We start from the raw sequence: 19,897 nt of genomic DNA, 5'->3' as shown, positions 1-19,897 counted from the left end.
GTCATGCTGTCCCTCACAACTGACTGCCACAATCTACTATAACAGAGAGAAACTTTTACCAAAAGTACGATCTTGCTTTTATCGAAACTAACTTTTTGCTTCATGGTTTGAACCGCATTGTCCTATATTGATTTGAGTTACTTGGGTCTTACAAAGCAGTAAGTTAATAACTGTCTCTTACTCATTGTCTGTAATGTCCTACTCACTATATCAGACATTTTTCAAAAATTATTTCTAATAAAAATAGATATCCAAGCCAGGTGTGGTGGCTCACACCTGTAATCCCAGCACTTTGGGAGGCTGAGGTGAGGGGATCATGAGGTCAGGAGTTCGAGACCAGCCTGGCCAACATAGTGAAACCCCATCTCTACTAAAAATACAAAAAATTAGCTGGGCCTAAGGCAGGTGCCTGTAATCCCAGCTACTCAGGAGGCTGAGGCAGGAGAATCACTTGAATCTGGGAGGCGGAGGTTACAGGGAGCCAAGATCATGCTATTGCACTCCAGCCCTGGTGACAGTGCGAGACTCCATCTCAAGGAAAAAAAAAAAAAAGAAAAAATATAGATATCTAAAGTATGATAAATAAAGTTGGAGCAGGACAGAAAGGGAAGCCAAGTCTTTCCCCACTTATGAGTTTCATTTTTCAGGCTCCAGAGGCCTTTCATGTGTCTTTTTCGCACTCTTGTAAAGTCTCAGTGCATGCCTTTCCTTCTCTCCTCCTTTGTTGATATCCTTCTCCACTGGCGTCATCTCTACCCCTCCCTTGGCTGAGATGTGAGCTACGGCTTCCTGCTGGGCAGGATGAGATGATCTGGGAGAACAGTCCTCTGAGATGCACGGGAGAATGGGGTGGGAAGTTATGTGAGAAAGAGAAGCCATAGGAGGGCGAGTGCTCCAAGGAGGGGTGCAGAGTCCACGTAGGTGAATGAAATGGAGTGGTGGTCCTTCTGAGGAGAAAATGGAAAGACAGGAGAAGGGGCTGACTACAAGTAACCAGAGTCTTTTGGGAGGAGAGGAAAAGGCAAAAGAAATGTTTAGAAAGCACGGATGTTCTTTATGAAGAAGAACCGCACAGGAAGATTAAAAGCAGTTTTTTCCTCACCAAGCATTGACATTTGTGTGGAAGTCCTGTTGACCACTGCATCATTTCTCTCTGTCGTTCTCACCAATGCCCACCAGAGACTGGAAGTCATGCCCAGAGAAATGTCTTCAAGGACTAAGCAGAAGTGAATTCTCTGCAGCCCTCAACACTTGAGCAGCTTCCTGAATGACAAACCTCACTAAGGCCAGGTCTTTTTCACAGACCTGGGAGCAGGGGTCAGTAGTGGGCAGGCTGTGCGGCAAACATACCATTGTCATTTGGATGAGGAAAGACATTAAGTGGGAACAGGGCAGGGTAGGGATTCGTTCATACTTTAAAAAAAAAAAAAAAGTTTGGTTAGAAAATCAAGGAGACATGCAAATGTTCCCCAGCCTTCAGTGAAATGCTTTCAGCCTTTCACCTGAAAAGTTTGTACATTAATTTACTTCAAACTTGTCCACAATTGTGAACTGTCAATATCAATATGGGCCCACGTGCTGCCTATTTGAAGATGATGCTACCAGTGTTGATTATCCTGGATGTGTATGAATTTAGTTGAAAAGACTGCTGCATGCTCAGCTGTTTCCTCTGTTGCACAAAGAACCGATTTCAAACTGTAGCCGTTTGAAAATATATACCACCAAAAAGTTTGATGTAAAAATAAGCAAGTGCTTCCTTAACCTGTGTTTTCACAAACAGCTGATTCAATCACTTTGATTTTAAATTAGCAAGTCAACAAGTCAGTTTCATTAAAAATACATGCACAGTCTAATTGATTGGTTGACTGAACTGACCGTTCCCAGGAATAAGCAGCGTGAGGTGATGCTAAGAGAAGTGGCTTGAATGTCAGGGCAGCCTTGCCATGGGTTTGGACTCCACTGCACACCAGTTATAAGAACATGGGTGAGCCTCTGAGCCTCTGGACATTTGTCTCTACCTCCTGGATTCTGGCGATAATCATAGTGTAAGTAGAAATAAATTTGTATGCTACCAGGTTCTCTACAAAATCCAGTTATTACTATCAATAACTGTCACATAGCCCCAAAGCCAAATATTCATCAACTCTTTGAAATGTCAGCATTATATTTGACACACTTATTCACAGGAACCTTCCCATGCTTAACAACTGCTGTCCCTCTCCTGTCTGAATCATACTTCCTAATAGTTCTCAACAGTGCCCTTTATTAACAATTTAATTCAGCACTCCCATAGTTAGTTATAAGCCCAACTACAACTGCGGTTAATGGAAATTCTCCTTTATATTAGGTGCATCTGCTGTGACATCTGTCTGGAACCCATGGAGAGGATTCAGTGTTCGTAAGCAAATTGAGTAATTACTATGTAATCACACTGTAAATTGTGTAGTCACTGGTTTGCTCTCAAAATCCATATCTTTGGGACATACTCAATATTAAAACCACCTGGGTTCTTTCAAATGGGCAGGTATGTTCTTAAAATGGCCAAAATAAGGATTTGAGGCAAACACCTGTGGCCAAAAAATTAGAGTATTATCTCCAGAAGAGAGAAAGAGAAAGTGGTGCGGTGGGAAGAAATGAGAATGTGGAAAGGAGATATGAATAGAGAGAGAAAGAGACGGGAGGGACGCTTTAAAGGTGTATTACTAAGTGCTTTCTCAGTCATCTCATGAAATCTGTGACATTTTTGAGCCTCACTGGTTGGAGAAAACACAGAGAAATATAAATGAGGAAGAGAGCTCAGAGATGCAAGATTTTACCTGTCTCAGGAAGAGCCCATCACTGGTGACAGCTATTTGGACTTTGGAAAACTGCAACATATGTAGAGAGGAGAGGAAATAATGACTCAAAAGATAGTGTCTGTCTAATAGTCCTTTATAGTCACCTAGATTTACAGTGGTAAAACCTGAGACCTAATAGTTCGCCAGATAGTTACAAAACATGAATCTGTGGCACTCTCCAAACTCCCTTTTAAAAAGCCAGTCAACAGACAGTAGCCATATATTATATTGTGTGTAATGTATACAAGGTGAGAGTCTTGAAATAAGACAAAATATATATAAATAAGGCAGCAGCATGGCACCATGGAAGGAAGGCTGACTATAGATTGTGGCTGACAGTAGTTTGAATCCTGGCTCTCCTGAAGAGCCATAGAGAGCTGCTGATGTTCAACCATTTTTAAGCTACATAGATGACAATTTCATGTGCTTCCACCAAATGGAATTAGAAGTCTCTAAATACCCCAGGCTTCAGTTTCATTATTTCTAAAAGTAAGGATGATAGCTTGAGAATTACAGAATAGTTTCTGATGCCAAGGTACTACACGCTGTTAGCAAAAGTAGTATTGTTATCACAGGTTGCAATTACCATATAAACACATGCCAGAAGAGGTGTACAAACCCCCCACTGTCAATCCCCCAGCAAAATGACGCCATTACTGTAATAATGGGAATGGGGACAAAATAAGTCAATGCGGCAAAATCCAAAGTGCCGAGAATCTCACTTTTAACCACCATATACTTAAAAATACAAATTTCACTGAACAGTCAATATGAGGACTTTCAATTAAATATGAGGACTCACTTGTTAAAGCAAAGGCCATAACCATGCAAACAAATATATGTCCAGTTTCTAAAACCAAACTTTTATGCTGAACACCCACCCTCAACAAATGCTCTATTAAAAATTAGTTACTATGCAATTTCATTGACATCAAATGGTTAGATTTTTAACAGCAGAGTGCTTTCCTAACAAACATGTTCCTTCACAATCTTCAAAAATTCTATATAGGGGCAAGTGGGGGTAGTGCAGTGTAGTAGTTAAATGTACAAAGCAACGTAAAGTAAAAATGCAGCCCAAAGCAATCCATTACGTGAACATGGGTTCCTTCCTTTGCGGGAGGAGCGGCTGCACATGGCACCATTAGAGGTGACAGCAGGGAACGAGCCAGGGCCATTAGTCAGTTTGCTAAGTAGAAATGGGAAGCAAGTTCAACGGAGCAAAAAGGTTTCTGCTCTGCAGAGTTGATGGAGAGCAGTGTGATTGGTTTATTAAGGGACAGGCAGAGGGGCAATGCGTAATTTCTCCTCCCCTCACTGAACATGCCTGTTTATCAGAGATGATCAACACCTTAGATTACACATTATGCAAATGACTGTGGCAGTTTGGCACCTAATGCAGTCTCCCTGCCAGAGTTTATATTCACTCTCACTGTGGTCTGGGAAAAGTGAAAATAAACATGTCTCCCTTCCCTCTTTGGCTTCTTTGTCCTTGAAATAAATATAGATTCTTCCAAGCCCACAGCTCGGAGGCTTAGCTGTATGGCAGATGGCAGTATCTCCTGCAGAGGTTATGAATATGAAACTCACAGGCTAGGAAATTAATTTAACAAAAACAAAAATAGAGGCACTAGGGATTATTGCAGGTCATACAGTGGGTATCTCAGGGAAATTCAATTCCTTAAGATTCGGAAAGATTCCAAAGATGTTTCAGTGATAATGAATCAGATGAAAATCACTCCCCAAGGTAGCTATTTCCTGATTTGCTCATTGAAAAGTGACACTGGGCAATAACAGAAAAACTATGCATGATGTAAATTCTTCTTTTCTCTCACCATTGAAATGGGCATGTCTTAACCTGGAGAAAGGAAAGCTGAAAGTTACCTATCTATCTAAACATAGGTACTATAAAAAGATAATTGATTGGACCAAGTCCCAAAATAAAACTGGAAGATACATGCTCAAACTACACAAATAGCTATTCTATCCATGAAAAAAATGACATCTTTAAGTAAATATGATCAGATCTGAGTACAAATTCCCAAAGGAAATACTGGAAGCTCCTGCTGTAATTCCTAAGATACATCTGTATCTAAGGTTCTGTTTACACCTAGAGTAGATAATTGTCCTAAATTATCACTAAGACTACTTTCAACACTGAAATTTGAGGTATAAGGATAAAATCAGAATTTTTGATAAAAAAAAAAAAACCAAGCTCAATGTTGGATTTCTGTATCAGTGAGGAGTAGAACTCTATTGCAGAGTAGATTATTATCTAAAAAAGGAACTTTGCTGCACAAAATAGGGTGTGCTGGTCTGTATTTCAAAAACTGTCTTTAACAAAAGGCAGAGTTCAAAAATAAACAGAATGAGATCAGAGCTGTGGTGTTCCTGTGGGTCATCATGTCTTTATACTCAGATTAAAAGGAGCCTCCACTTTGTATCATGAAGACTGGGTACATGTAACAGTCTTCTGTATAAACATCTGTGCCCACAGTAGAAAATTTAAGCTTGAAGTTAATAATAAATAGCACCCAAATGGAGCCTAGGTTTTTCCTTATAAAAAGCCAGCAGTGTCTGAATAATGGTTTCCTTATTGTGCATCCTTTGTAAGGTCATAAAATGAGAAGATGGAGAAAGATTGGCTTATCCTGGCTTGTCCATCCTTGAAAGCCATTGTGGTCTCTTTTCCAGAAAATGACAAGTCTCCTAATAGAGACTTCAGTTCTAGGTTAGATTCTGCTGGTTCTTTTACTTTGGTTACAAATGGTTAGACTTTCTACAAATGTTCTCCCCATAAGATACAGTAATAAAGTTTCTAGGCCGGGCATGGTGGCTCACGCCTGTAATCCAGCACTTTGGGAGGCCGAGGCAGGTGGATCAGGAGTTTGAGGTCAGGAGTTTGAGACCAGCCTGGCCAATATGGCAAAACCCCATCTCCACTGAAAATACAAAAATTGGCAGGGCACAGTGCCACACACCCGTAATCCCAGCTACTCAGGAGGCTGAAGCAGAAGAACTGCTTGAACCTGGTAGAGGTTGCAGTGAGCCAAGATTGCAACACTGCACTCTAGGCTGGGCGACAAAGCAAAACTCCACCTCAAAAAAAAAAAAAAAAGTTTCTAAACTTGTTACACTCATAAATATGTTGAGATCCTCTGATGCAAGCACTGTGCCTGAGGAGAGGGCTGACATTTTTATGCAAGCTAAGAAACTCTGCCTCTATCTTACATCTTGTCATTAATTTCACTGAAAATGACAACTTGATAGATGTGCCTAAGTGATAGTCATAACCTCCTTGAAAAGCCTTTTTGAAAAGCCATTCAAGAGCCATCTCCTGCCCCACGGTGTTAGAGCACAATACAGGTGAGCACAACATGCTCAGCCTTACGACAGGAAGGTCGACTTTCTGGTTCCTCACATCTGACATTTAATCATTGTGACCACCTCAGGGTCTAAATGGAGACCCAAAATTTGGGTTGTGCCTTTCTATGCCTTTGGGCCAATAAAGACAATGGGATTAAACCTCCTATTTCACAAATTCTCCAGAGATACTGAGATTATATGTATACTCTTTCACGTTCTCCAATTAGCAAACCTGGCTGCAGTGATGTGACCACACTTGCCTGAGCAGCATCTGTGAAATATACAAATGAAATGTATCAACCACCTAATGAGGATAGAAGGCCCCTTCCAGCCTCCCCTTCTCCTAAGAGAGTAAGGAGCACGTTCCAGACTGGTTTTTTTTTTTTAACCAGAAGCCACTGAGCCATGCTCCTAATTAGGAAAGTAAAATGCCCAGATCAAGATACTAGAAATCAGAATGGTTACAGTGAATATAGCTTTTCAGATTCTATATTTGCCAAGTGAGTATTTCAGGGAAAGGGGAAAATAAGGTTAACCATAGGAAATAATGATAGAAAGACTGTATTTAAGTAACTACAATAATGTGCTTCCTTTAAAATAATAAAATTTTTTGCTTGTTTTTACTTCACCACTATTACCTACTAACTTGACTTCATCCAGGTTTTTAAGCACTTTATTAGAATGTGGTTTAGCATAAATATTAACAAAGCTGAAAAAAGATCAAATGAATTAAAATGTATTCCCTGAACTGGGCTATATAAAGACACATATTATTACAAAAGTTACTTTTCACCTATTATGGTAGGGACCTATTTTATCATATCTTCCAGACAATAAAAGCCAGTGGTCAAAACAAAGCAAAATAGAAACCCATGAGGTCTCTCCAGTTCTTTAGATTTGAGCCTGAGTTTAAAATCCTAGAGAGAAGTAGCAACCACAAACTTTCAGTTACCCATGCTGCTGCCTGGCCAAGTAAAACTCCACTGCATGTGCCTTTTGACTCTGGCAATTCTTTCCCACATCTGTTCAAGCTGAGCAGTGCATCTTCACATTTCATACTTACGTCTATGTCATTATTTCATCAGTTTCTGTAGAATGTATACTGAAATAAATTGTGACCACTGTTTAGACTTCAACTCCTTAGAGGACAGGAGCACCTGCACTTAGTAGAGACAATAGTAATAACAGTACCTAGATTGCTAATAAGTTGTATTAAATATTTAACTGTATGTATAATTTTCTTTAAATGTTAAAATTAATAATATTGATATTTGGCTGGGTGCAGTGGCTCACACCTGTAATCCCAGCACTTTGAGAGACCAAGGCAGGAGGATCTCTTGAGCTCAGGAATTTGAGACCAGCCTGGGCAACATGACGAACCTCCATCTCTACAAAAAAAGACAAAATTAGCGGGGTGTGGTGGCACACACCTGTAGTCCCAACTGCTTGGAAGGCTGAGGCGGGAGGATTACTTGAGCCCAGGAGGTGGAGGTTGCAGTGAGTAGTGATCATGCCACTGTATTCCAGCCTGCACAACAGAGCCTGAATCAATAATAATAATAATATGTATTAAGCACTATTTTGTGCCAAGGCTGGTATTAAGTGCCTTTCTGACATTTATTTCTTTCATTTTCTTGAACCTGAAGTAGGCACACTTTTCTCATACTGAAGCTAAAGAAATGATTGCAGAGCAGTGATACAGCTAGTAAATGGCAGAATTTGAACCCAGGATGCCTGACCACATGGTCTGCAGTTTTAGCAATTCACAATACTGCCTCCTGGAATAAGTCCCTTAACAAATGGTCTTCAAAACTGCTGACAAAATTAAAAATTCTGATAAGGAAAAAATAAAAGTTTGCAGCTGTAAATTTTCATAAATATTTGACACTTAGAGAAAGCTGATGTATTTCTAGTCTAATTTGACTACCTTTATATGAAAGATTATTTCAAGATACTTCACAGTTCGGGAAAGTAAGATGAAACGAAATCAAGATAACATACCTGGAGTAGGGCTCCATTTAGACCAGGGAAATCCAGCCTGCCAGACTCCATCATGCCACACTTGACCAGATGCCCAGAAGGACCTCTGTGGTGAATCCCCAGATAGGAATCCTCAGTGCTTGGCAGTCAGGTCAAATCATTATTCTATTGGCTAATCAGACAGACTGCCAGGATTGCTGATTTCAGCCTCTTAATAACTGCCGCTATGGTGCTGGAGACACTACCTAGGAGAGAAGTGATGTGTCTTTGTCATTCCAGGACAAGCTCTGAGATAAATAACCTGGAAGACTTCAAACCAAACATGGTGCTGTCTTATGTTGCCACCCCAAAGACCCCAGATCACATACTATTGTCATCCTAACATCAGAAGGGTTGACTTAGTGCCATTCTGTGTACTTGACCCATAAATTGCAGGTTTCAATTGCCTGTATTGTTCCTCTGAAATATTAGTGGCCTGGGAATAAGTTGTAGTTGCAGAATGATGAGCCAGGTTGGGAAATTATGACTTTCAGTGGCACTATGAGTATGATTTGAGGACTCCAGACAGCAGATCATTGTTAGTGCCTTTGTTCTCTGACACCACAACTGAGGCATGTGAAGTTTCTAGGACAAGGCTTTATAGAACCAAGAACAATGTCATCTGTCCCAATATTCATACCACTGGACTCTCTGAGAACGCTCACAGAGTAAATGTGGGAAGAATAGGAAGCCTATTAGACTAAATATCTAATAACAGTGGAGAGATGATTACATGACTGATTGGAATATGGCAGTCATTGAAAATGAATGGCACAGGAGTACACAGTCAAATGCAAAAGTGTTGATGATGCTTGCTAAGTGGGGGAAAAGCACATGAAAATCTGCAGACTACATGATCCCATATTAATAAATGAAAATATATAAGAGGAGGCAAGGATCATCGTGGTGGATGGGAGGCAGAACTAGATTGCAGCTCCACACAGAGCAGCATGCAGAGACTTGCATTATGAATTTTAGCTCCAGATCGACTGCAAGAACAAACCAGAAATCCCGAGAGGACCCACAGACCCACCCTCTGAAGGAAGCGGACTGCTCCTGCAGGACTCAGGAGACACCCCCAGTACTGTGAGTGCCCCACCTGCGGTAGTGGGAAAGGGAGACCCTCCTCTCCCAAACACACACCCCTACTGGAGAAACTAAAAGTCTGTTTGCAGGAGAAGCTTCAGACCTTACCTGGAGCAGAGTCAATTTAGAGAGCCTAGCAAAATACAGGGGTGGAGGAAGCAGCCGAAAGGCCTTGGGAGCTCACTGGGTCCCCAGACAGGCCCTTCCTGCTGGGCAGCACGAGGATCCATCGAGAGGGCAGCCAGAGGAGCAGGGGGTAAAACTCCACAGAAAGAAAGAAATCTCTAGCTGAACTGTGTAACAATTTGAATGGGGCGAGAAGTCTCCTGGCCAGAACTCAGGAGAGGGCGCAAATCCAGTGTGCAGACTCCACAGGCAGGGGAAGAACCAAGCCTTGTTCTTTCCCAGCTGGGAGGCAGGTAGCCTGGGGCAGGTTTTCAAGCCTGGCTCGCCCTCTGCCTGGAAACATTTAGGGGGCACAGTGGGAGTATGACTGGCCCTTTGGTTTGCATGGGAGCTGAGCGAAGCCTGTGACTGCCAGCTTTGCCCGACTTCCCTGACAACTTGCGTGACTCAGCAGAGACAGCCATAATCCTCTTAGGTACACAACTCCAATGACCTGGGAATCTCACCTCCATCCCCCACAGCAGCTGCAGCAACACCTGCCCAAGGGGAGTCTGAGTTCAGACACGCCTCACCCTGCCCCCACCTGATGCTCCTTCCCTACCCACCCTGGTAGTTGAAGACAAAGAACATACAATCTTGGGAGTTCTCAGGCCCCGCCCACCACCAGTTCCTCTCCATACTACCACAGCTGGTGCTCTCTGGAAAGCGCCACCTCCTGGCAGGAGTCCAACCAGCACAAAAATAAAGCATTAAACCACCAAAGCTAAGAACCCTCACAGAGTCCATTGCACCCCCCAACCACCTCCACCAGAACAGGTGCTGGTATCCAAGTCTGGAAGGCCCATAGACGATTCATATCACAGGACTCTGTGCAGACAACACCCAGTACCAGCCCGGAGTCAGGCAGACTTACTGAGTGGCTAGACCTAGAAGAGAGACAACATTCACTGCATTTTGGCTCGCAGGAAGCCACATGCATAGGAAAAGGGGGGAGTACTACATCAAGGGAACATCCTGTGGGACAAAATAATCTGAATAACAGCCATCAACCCTATATCTTCCCTCTGACAGAGCCTTCCCAAATGAGAAGGAACCAGAAAAGTAATCCTGGTAATATGACAAAACAAGGCTCTTTAACACCGCCCCCTCCACAACAAAATCACACTAGTTCACCAGCAATGGATCCAAACCAAGAAGAAATCCCTGATTTACCTGAAAAAGAATTCAGGAGGTTAACTAGGGAGGCACCAGAGAAAGGCAGAGCTCAATGCAAGGAAATTAAAAAACAATAAAAGAAGTGAAGGGAGAAATATTCAAGGAAATAGAGAGCTTAAAGAAAAAACAATAAAAAATTCAGGAAACATTGGACACAATTATAGAAATGCAAAATGCTCTGGAGAGTGTCACCAATAGAGTTGAACAAGTAGAAGAAAAATTCAGAGCTCAAAAACAAGGTCTTTGAATTAACCCAATCCAACAAAGTCAAAGAAAAAAGAATAAGAAAATATGAACAAAGTCTCCAAGAAGTCTGGGTTTATGTTAAATGATCAAACCTAAGAATAATTGATGTTCCTGAGGAAGAAGAGAATTCTAAAAGCTTGGAAACCATATTTGGGAGAAAAATCGAGGAAAACTTCCCTGCCTTGCTAGAGACCTACACACCCAAATACAAGAAGCACAAAGAACTCCTGGGAAATTCATCGCAAAAAGATCATCACCTAGGCACATTGTCATCAGGTTATCTAAAGAGAAGACAAATGAAAGAATGTTAAGAAATGTGAGACAGAAGCACCAGGTAACCTATAAAGGAAAACCTATCAGAATAACAGCAGATTTCTCAGCAGAAACCCTACAAGCTAGAAGGGATTGGGGCCCTATCTTCAGCCTCCTCAAACAAAACAATTATCAGCCAAGGATTTTGTATCTAGCGAAACTAAGTATCATATATGAAGAAAAGATAGTCTTTTTCAGACAAACAAATGATAGAATTCACCACTACCAAGCCACCACTATAAGAACTGCTAAAAGAAGCTCTGTTTCTTGAAACAAATCCTGTAAACACATCAAAACAGAACCTCTTTAAACCATAAAACACACAGGACCTATAAAACAAAAATATAATTTAAAAAGCAAAAACAAAAAAAAGTACACAGGCAACAAACAGCACAATAAATGCAAAGGTGCCTCTCATTTCAATACTAACATTGAATGTAAATGGCCTAAATCCTCCACTTAAAAGACACAGAACCACAGAATGGATAAGAACTCACCAACTAACCATCTGCTGTCTTCAGGAGACTCACCTAGCCCATAAGGACTCACATAAAGTAAAGGTGTGGAAAAAGGCATTTCATACAAATGGACACCAAAAATGAGCAGGACTAGCTATTCTTATATCAGACAAAACAAACATTAAAGCAACAGCAGTTAAAAGAGACAAAGAGAGACACTATATAATGGTAAAAGGCCTTGTCCAACAGCAAAATATCACAGTCCTAAACATATATGCACCTGTCACTGGAGCTCCCAAGTTGATAAAACGATTACTAGTAGACCTAAGAAATGAGATAGACAGCAACGTAATAATCATGGGGGGATTTCAATACTCCACTGACAGCACTAGACAGGTCATCAAGACAGAAAGTCAACAAAGAAACAATGGATTTAAACTATACCTTGGAACAAAAACAACATTTCATCCAACAACCACAGAATACACAGTCTATTCAATGGCACATGGAACTTTCTCCAAGATAGGTCATATGATAGGCCATACAACAAGTCTCAATAAATTTAAGAAAGTTGAAATTATATCCAGCACTCTCTCAGACCACAGAGGAATAAAACTGGAAATCAACTCCGAAAGGAACCTTCAAAACTGTGCAAATACATGGAAATTAAATAACCTGCTCCTGAATGAGCACTGGGTCAAAAATGAAATCAAGACAGAAATTTAAAAATTCTTCAAACTGAATGACAATAATGACACAACCTACCAAAACCTCTGGAATACAGCAAAAACGGTGCTAAGAGAAAAGTTCATAGCCCTAAACGCCTATACATCAAAAAGACTGAAAGAGCACAAACTGACATTCTAAGGTCACACCTCAAGGAACTAGAGAAACAAGAACAAACCAAACCCAAACCCATCAGAAGAAAGGAAATAACCAAATTCAGAACAGAACTAAATGAAATTGAAACAAACAAACAAAAATACAAAAAATAAATGAAACAAAAAGCTGGTTCTTTCAAAAGATAAAATTGATAGACCGTTAACAAGATTAACCAAGAAAAGAAGAGAGAAAATCCAAATAACCTTGCTAAGAAACAAAACAGGAAGTAATACAACTGACACCACCGAAATATAAAAGATTATTCAAGGCTACTATGAACACCTTTGCATACATGAACTAGAAAACCTAGAAGAGATGGATAAATTCCTGGAAAAGTACAACCCTCCTAGCTTAAATCAGGAAGAATTAGATACCCTGAACAGACCAATAACAAGCAGCAAAAGTAAAATGGTAATTTAAATATTGCCAACAAAAAAAGAGTCCAGGACGAAATAGATTCCAAGCAGACTTCTACCAGACATTCAAAGCAGAATTGGTTCCAATCCTTTTGACACTATTGCACAAGATATAGACAGAAGGAACCCTTCCTAATTCATTCTGTGAAGCCAGCATCACCCTAATACCAAAACCAGGAAAGGACATAACCAAAAAAAGAAAACTACAGACCTATATCCTTGATGAACATAGATTCTAAAATCCTTAACAAAATACTAGCTAACCAAATCCAACAATATATCAAAAAAGATATAATCCACCATGATCAAGTGGGTTTCATACCAGGGATGCAGGAATGGTTTAACATATGCAAGTCAATAAATGTGATACACCACATGAACAGAGTTAAAAACAAAATTCACATGATGATCTCAATAGATGCAGAAAAAGCATTTGACAAAATCCAGCATCTCTTTATGATTAAAACTCTCAGCAAAATCGGCATATAAGGGACATACCTCAATGTAATAAAAGCTATCTATGACAAACCCACCGCCAACATAATACTGAATGGGGAAAAGGTGAAAGCATTCCCTCTGAGAACTGGAATAAGACAAAGATGCCCACTCTTACCACTCCTCTTCAACATAGTACGGGAAGTCCTAGCCAGAGCAGTCAGACAAAAGAAAGAAATGAAGGGCATCCAAATTGGTAAAGAGGAAGTCAAACTGTCATTGTCTGCTGATGATATGATTGTTTACCTTGAAAACCCTAACAACTCCTCCAGAAAGCTCCTAGAACTGATGAAAGAATTCAGCAAAGATTCTGGATACAAGATTAATGTACATGAATCAGTAGCTCTTCCATACACCAACAGCAACCAAGTGGAGAATCAAATCAAGAACTCAACCCCTTTACAATAGCTGCAAAAAAAAATAAAATACTTAGGAATATACCTAACCAAGGAGTCAAAAGACCTCTACAGGGAAAACTATGAGACACTGCTGAAAGAAATCACAGACAACACAAACAAACGGAAACACATCTCATGATCATGGACGGGTAGAATCAATATTGTGAAAATGACCATACTGACAAAAGCAATCTACAAATTCAACACAATCCCCATCAAAATACCACCATCATTCTTCACAGAATTAGAAAAAACAATTCTAAAATTCATATGGAACAAAAGATAAGCCCGCATAGCCAAAGCAAGACTAAGCAAAAAGAACAAGTCTGGAGGCATCACACGACCTGATTTTAAACTATACTATAAGGCCATAGTCACCAAAACAGCATGGTGCTGGTATAAAAATAGGCACATAGACCAATGGAACAGAATAGAGAACCCAGAAATACACCCAAATACTTACAGCCAACTGATCTTCAACAAAGCAAACAGAAATATGAAGTGAGGAAAGGACACCCTTTTCAACAAATGGTGCTGGGATAATTGGCAAGCCACATATAGGAAAACAAAACTGGATACTCATCTCTCACCTTATACAAAAATCAGCTCAAGATGGATTAAGGACTTAAACCTAAAACCTGAAACTGCAACAATTCTAGAAGATAACATTGGAAAAACTCTTCTAAACATTGGCTTAGGCAAGGATTTCATAACCAAGAACCCAAAAACAAATTCAATAAAAACAAAGATAAATCACTGGGACCTAATTAAACTAAAGAGCTTTTGCACAGCAAAAGGAACAGTCAGCAGAGTAAACTGACAACCCACAGGGTGGGAGAAAATCTTCACAATCTGTACATCTGAGAAAGGACAAATATCCAGAATCTACAACAAACTCAAACAAATCAGTAAGAAAAAAACAAACAATCCCACAAAAAGTGGGCTTAGGACATGCATGGACAGCTCTCAAAAGAGGATATCCAAATGGCCAACAAGCATATGAAAAAATGTTCAACATCACTAATGATCAGGGAAATGCAAATCAGAACCACAATATCATACCACCTTACCTCTGCAAAAATGGCCATAATCAAATCAAAAAACAGTAGATGTTGGCATGGATGCTGTGATCGAACACTTCTACACTGCTGGTGGGAATGTAAACTAATACAGCCACGATGGAAAACAGAGTGGAGATTCCTTAAAGAACTAAAAGTAGAACTACCATTTGATCCAGCAATTCTACTACTGGATATCTACCCAGAGGAAAAGAAGTCATATGAAAAAGAAAGATACTTGCACACGCATGTTTATAGCAGCACAATTCACAATTGCAAGATCGTGGAACCAACCCAAATGCCCATCAATCAAGGAATGGATAAAGAAACTGATATTGGAGACCATTATTCTAAGTGAAATAACTCAGGAATGGAAAACCAAACATCGTATGTGCTCACTGATATGTGGGAGCTAAGCTATAAGGATGTAAAGGCATAAAAATGGTACAATGGACTTTGGGGACTTGGGGGGAAGAGTGGGAGGGGGCCGAGGGATAAAAGACTACAAATATGGTGCAGTGTATATTGCTTGGGTGATGGGTGCACCAAAATCTCACAAATCACCACTAAAGAACTTACTTATGTATCCAAATACCACCAGTATCCCAATAACTTATGGAAAAATAATAAATAAATACAAAAAATAAATGAAAATATGTAAGATACAAAAAAAAGCAAATTATCTACATCTACTTGTCAATAGTGCCTATATATACTTGATAGGATTATGGGTGATTTTTATTTTCTTCTTTTTATTTCTTTTTATCCTTTAGGTTTTGTTTTTGAGCATGCATCATTTTTGTAATACTAAGACAAAAGCTTTCTCAAAGGCAATAAAGTCAAAAACACTGTTAGAGAGAGGTTAAAAAAATCAAGAATAAGCTACTAAATTTACAAGAATTAAAAAAATACATATGATTATGTTTACCCCATAAGGCAAACCAAAAGGTGATAACCAGCCCCACATTTTATTAGACCTCTTGTTTAAAAAGCAAAAAACACAATAACAAAAAAGTGATGATAGTCATTTACAATTCCAAAAGGGAAGTCATGGGACATCTTAACTGTCCACTAGGGCATGACACCTCAAACTGTCTTCTCAAGAAGCTGTGAGTAAAAACAAAAATCTGTGAGCCATGTTGTGCCTCTGTCTTGAGTTTCTCAAAGAAATGGATCATATTAAAGACTCTAAGCAGTCTTTCCATAAATAAATCTGATGAACATTGTTCAACTCATTGTTTCTACCCATTAGTGACATACTACCCAAAGTAATAAGGATATTGGAATACACTCTGACTATAAGCCAGCACTAGAAAAACCTCTTTCAGAACTCCATGAATACGTTACTTCTATTGAGCATTTACTTATGTGCTTAGTTCTCCAGCCCAAGTAGAAGATAAATAATAATCCTGATTTCTGACAATCGTTCCAGGAACCATCACCTAGAGTTCCTCGGGGAACCAGAAGCATTGGCACTTCTCTACTAGTCTTCTGAGACTGACATGTGCCTGGGGAAACACGGAGCACATTATTGCTGTTGTGCATCATGCCTTGAAAACTTTGCAGTTGCTGGAGGGTTATTCTTCACCCTGCTCCTATCACCCAAAAATGCAATTTATTCTCTTCAATCTGGCAGTAAACAGCCTATGTAAAGAATTTTCAAGCATATTAAGACCAACTTACCAATAGCTCTGCTGATAACTTCTTGGAAAGGCAATTTTGGCAGTGAAGTTATGTTGTCTTCAAACTTTTCAACGTATATATTCTTATCAATAGCTTGGGTGTGACATGAGGTGAAGCATCTTGTTAGGAGATTTCAGAGAACACAGCACAGTAGCTATTGCAAATAATGACTGTGGCTATGGTCACCCAAGGTGAAAAGCACCATTTGCACCACTTTATCACCTCTTAGAGACACAATTTACACATTACTGCTCTTACTGGATAAGATGGATCACAAATGACCTACCACAACGGAAAATCAGAAATTTATTAAAAATCAGCTCAGAAAGACATTTAGGAAAGAATAATTCAAGGATTTGGCAGTTGACAACCATTCATCACAGAAAAGATTCAGATTTTGAATTAGGTTTCCCAAGCGTCTCTTTTATTCATGATGGTGTGTGTGTGTGTGTGTGTGCATGTGCTTATCGTCTTCCACTAGGATTATTTTCCTAAACACAGGAAATTTTATTGGAAAATTTATTTTTAATCTATAAACATAATGAAGTTATATGAGTTCAAGAATTAAATCAGAGGCAGAAATTTGCCTTGAATGGCACAGGGAAAAGGGCAGGGCATGGGAAAAGATACTTTATACTCAAAATATGAATATTAAACATCTTTTGATACACCTTTCCAGCACATCACATGAAAACTTACTCTAGGGGTGGAGCCAAGATGGCCAAATAGGAACAGCTCCAGTCTACAGCTCCCAGCGAGAGCAACGCAGAAGATGGGTGATTTCTGCATTTCCATCTGAGGTACGGGGTTCATCTCACTATGGAGTGCCAGACAGTGGGCGCAGGACAGTGGGTGCAGCGCACCATGCACGAGCCGAAGCAGGGCGAGGCATTGCCTCACTCGGGAAGCGCAAGGGGTCAGGGAATTCCCTTTCCTAGTCAAAGAAAGGGGCGACAGACGGCACCTGGAAAATCGGGTCACTCCCACCCTAACACTGCGCTTTTCCAATGGACTTAAAAAACGGCATACCAGGAGATTATATCCCACACCTGGCTCAGAGGGTCATAAGCCCATGGAGTCTCACTGATTGCTAGCACAGCAGTCTGAGATCAAACTGCAAGATGGCAGCGAGGCTGGGGGAGGGGCACCCGCCATTGCCCAGGCTTGCTTAGGTAAACAAAGCAGCCCGGAACCTCGAACTGGGTGGAGCCCACCACAGCTCAAGGAGGCCTGCCTGTCTCTGTAGGCTCAACCTCTGGGGGCAGGGCACAGACAAACAAAAAGACAGCAGTAACCTCTGCAGACTTAAATGTCCCTGTCTGACAGCTTTGAAGAGAGTAGTGGTTCTCCCAGCATGCAGCTGGAGATCTGAGAACAGGCAGACTGCCGCCTCAAGTGGGTCCCTGACCCCCGAGCAGCCTAACTGGGAGGAACCCCACAGTAGGGGTAGACCGACACCTCACATGGCCGGGTACTCCTCTGAGACAAAACTTCCAAAGGAACGATCAGGCAGCAGCATCTGTGGTTCACAAAAATCCACTGTTCTGCAGCCACCGCTGCTGATACCCAGGCAAACAGGGTCTGGAGTGGACCTCTAGCAAACTCCAACAGACCTGCAGCTGAGGGTCCTGTCTGTTAGAAGGAAAACTAACAAAACAGAAAGGACATCCACACCAAAAACCCATCTGTACATCACCATCATCAAAGACCAAAAGTAGATAAAACCACAAAGATGGGGAAAAAACAGAGCAGAAAAACTGGAAATTCTAAAAAGCAGAGCACCTCTTCTCCTCCAAAGGAACGCAGTTCCTCACCAGCAACGGAACAGAGCTGGATGGAGAATGACTTTGACGAGTTGAGAGAAGAAGGCTTCAGACAATCAAACTACAACAAGCTACAGGAAGAAATTCAAACCAATGGCACAGAAGTTAAAAACTTTGAAAAAAATTAGACGAATGTATAACTGGAATAACCGATACAGAGAAGTGCTTAAAGGAGCTGATGGAGCTGAAAGCCAAGGCTCGAGAACTACGTGAAGAATGCAGAAACCTCAGGAGCCCATCAACGTGAAGAAAGAGTATCACTGATGGAAGATGAAATGAATGAAATGAAGCAAGAAGGGAAGTTTAGAGAAAAAAGAATAAAAATTTAGAGAAAAAAGAATAAAAAGAAAAGAACAAAGCCTCCAAGAAATATGGGACTACATTAAAAGACCAAATCTACATCTGATTGGTGTACCTGAAAGTGACGGGGAGAATGGAACCAAGTTGGAAAGCACTCTGCAGGATATTATCCAGGAGAACTTCCCCAATCTAGCAAGGCAGGCCAACATTCAGATTCAGGAAATACAGAGAACGCCACAAAGATATTCCTCGAGAAGAGCAACTCCAAGATACGTAATTGTCAGTTTCACCAAAGTTGAAATGAAGGAAAAAATGTTAAGAGCAGCCAGAGAGAAAGGTCGGGTTACCCACAAAGGGAGCCTATCAGACCAACAGCGGATCTCTCAGCAGAAACTCTACAAGCCAGAAGAGAGTGGGGGCCAATATTCAACATTCTTAAAGAATTTTCAACCCAGAATTTCATTTCCAGCCAAACTAAGCTTCATAAGTGAAGAAGAAATAAAATACTTTACAGACAAGCAAATGCTGACAGATTTTGTCACCTCCAGGCCTGCCCTAAAAGAGCTCCTGAAGGAAGCACTAAACATGGAAAGGAACAACCGGTACCAGCCACTGAAAAATCATGCCAAATAGCAAAGACCATCAAGGCTAGGAAGAAACTGCATCAACTAACGAGCAAAATAACCAGCTAACATCATAATGACAGGATCAAATTCACACATAACAATATTAACTTTAAATGTAAATGGACTCAATGTTCCAATTAAAAGACACCACCGATCCCACAGAAATACAGTCTACCATCAGAGAATACTACAAACACCTCTATGCAAATAAACTAGAAAATCTAGAAGAAATGGATAAATTCCTCAACACATACCCCCTCCCAAGACTAAACCAGGAAGAAGTTGAATCTCTGAATAGACCAATAACAGGCTCTGAAATTGTGGCAATAATCAATAGCTTACCAACCAAAAAAATTCCAGGACCAGATGGATTCACAGCCGAATTCTACCAGAGGTACAAGGAGGAACTGGTACCATTCCTTCTGAAACTATTCCAATCAATAGAAAAAGAGGGAATCCTCCCTAACTTGTTTTATGAGGCCAGCATCATCCTGATACCAAAGCCTGACAGAGACACAACCAAAAAAGAGAATTTTAGACCAATATCCTTGATG

At 40.5% G+C, this 19,897-nt stretch overlaps 1 protein-coding gene across 4 annotated transcripts in view; it reads left to right on the top strand.

Moving 5' to 3' along the window:
* Positions 1–19,897, top strand: part of B3GALT1 (beta-1,3-galactosyltransferase 1) — a 378,667-nt gene that overhangs the window by 337,165 nt on the left and 21,605 nt on the right. Inside the window, exon 5 of one of the 4 annotated variants that reach the window (XM_055291903.2) lies at positions 17,274–17,394. The exons of the other annotated variants lie outside the window; for them this stretch is intronic. The gene's annotated coding sequence lies outside the window, so the exon portion shown is untranslated. The remainder of the gene's footprint in view (positions 1–17,273; positions 17,395–19,897) is intronic. 4 annotated transcript variants of the gene reach the window in all.

This window comes from Symphalangus syndactylus, chromosome 9 (assembly GCF_028878055.3).
Source record: "Symphalangus syndactylus isolate Jambi chromosome 9, NHGRI_mSymSyn1-v2.1_pri, whole genome shotgun sequence".
Taxonomy (NCBI): Eukaryota; Metazoa; Chordata; class Mammalia; order Primates; family Hylobatidae; genus Symphalangus; species Symphalangus syndactylus.
Note: the sequence above shows the minus strand (reverse complement) of the source record. Positions and strands in the feature narration are given on the sequence as shown.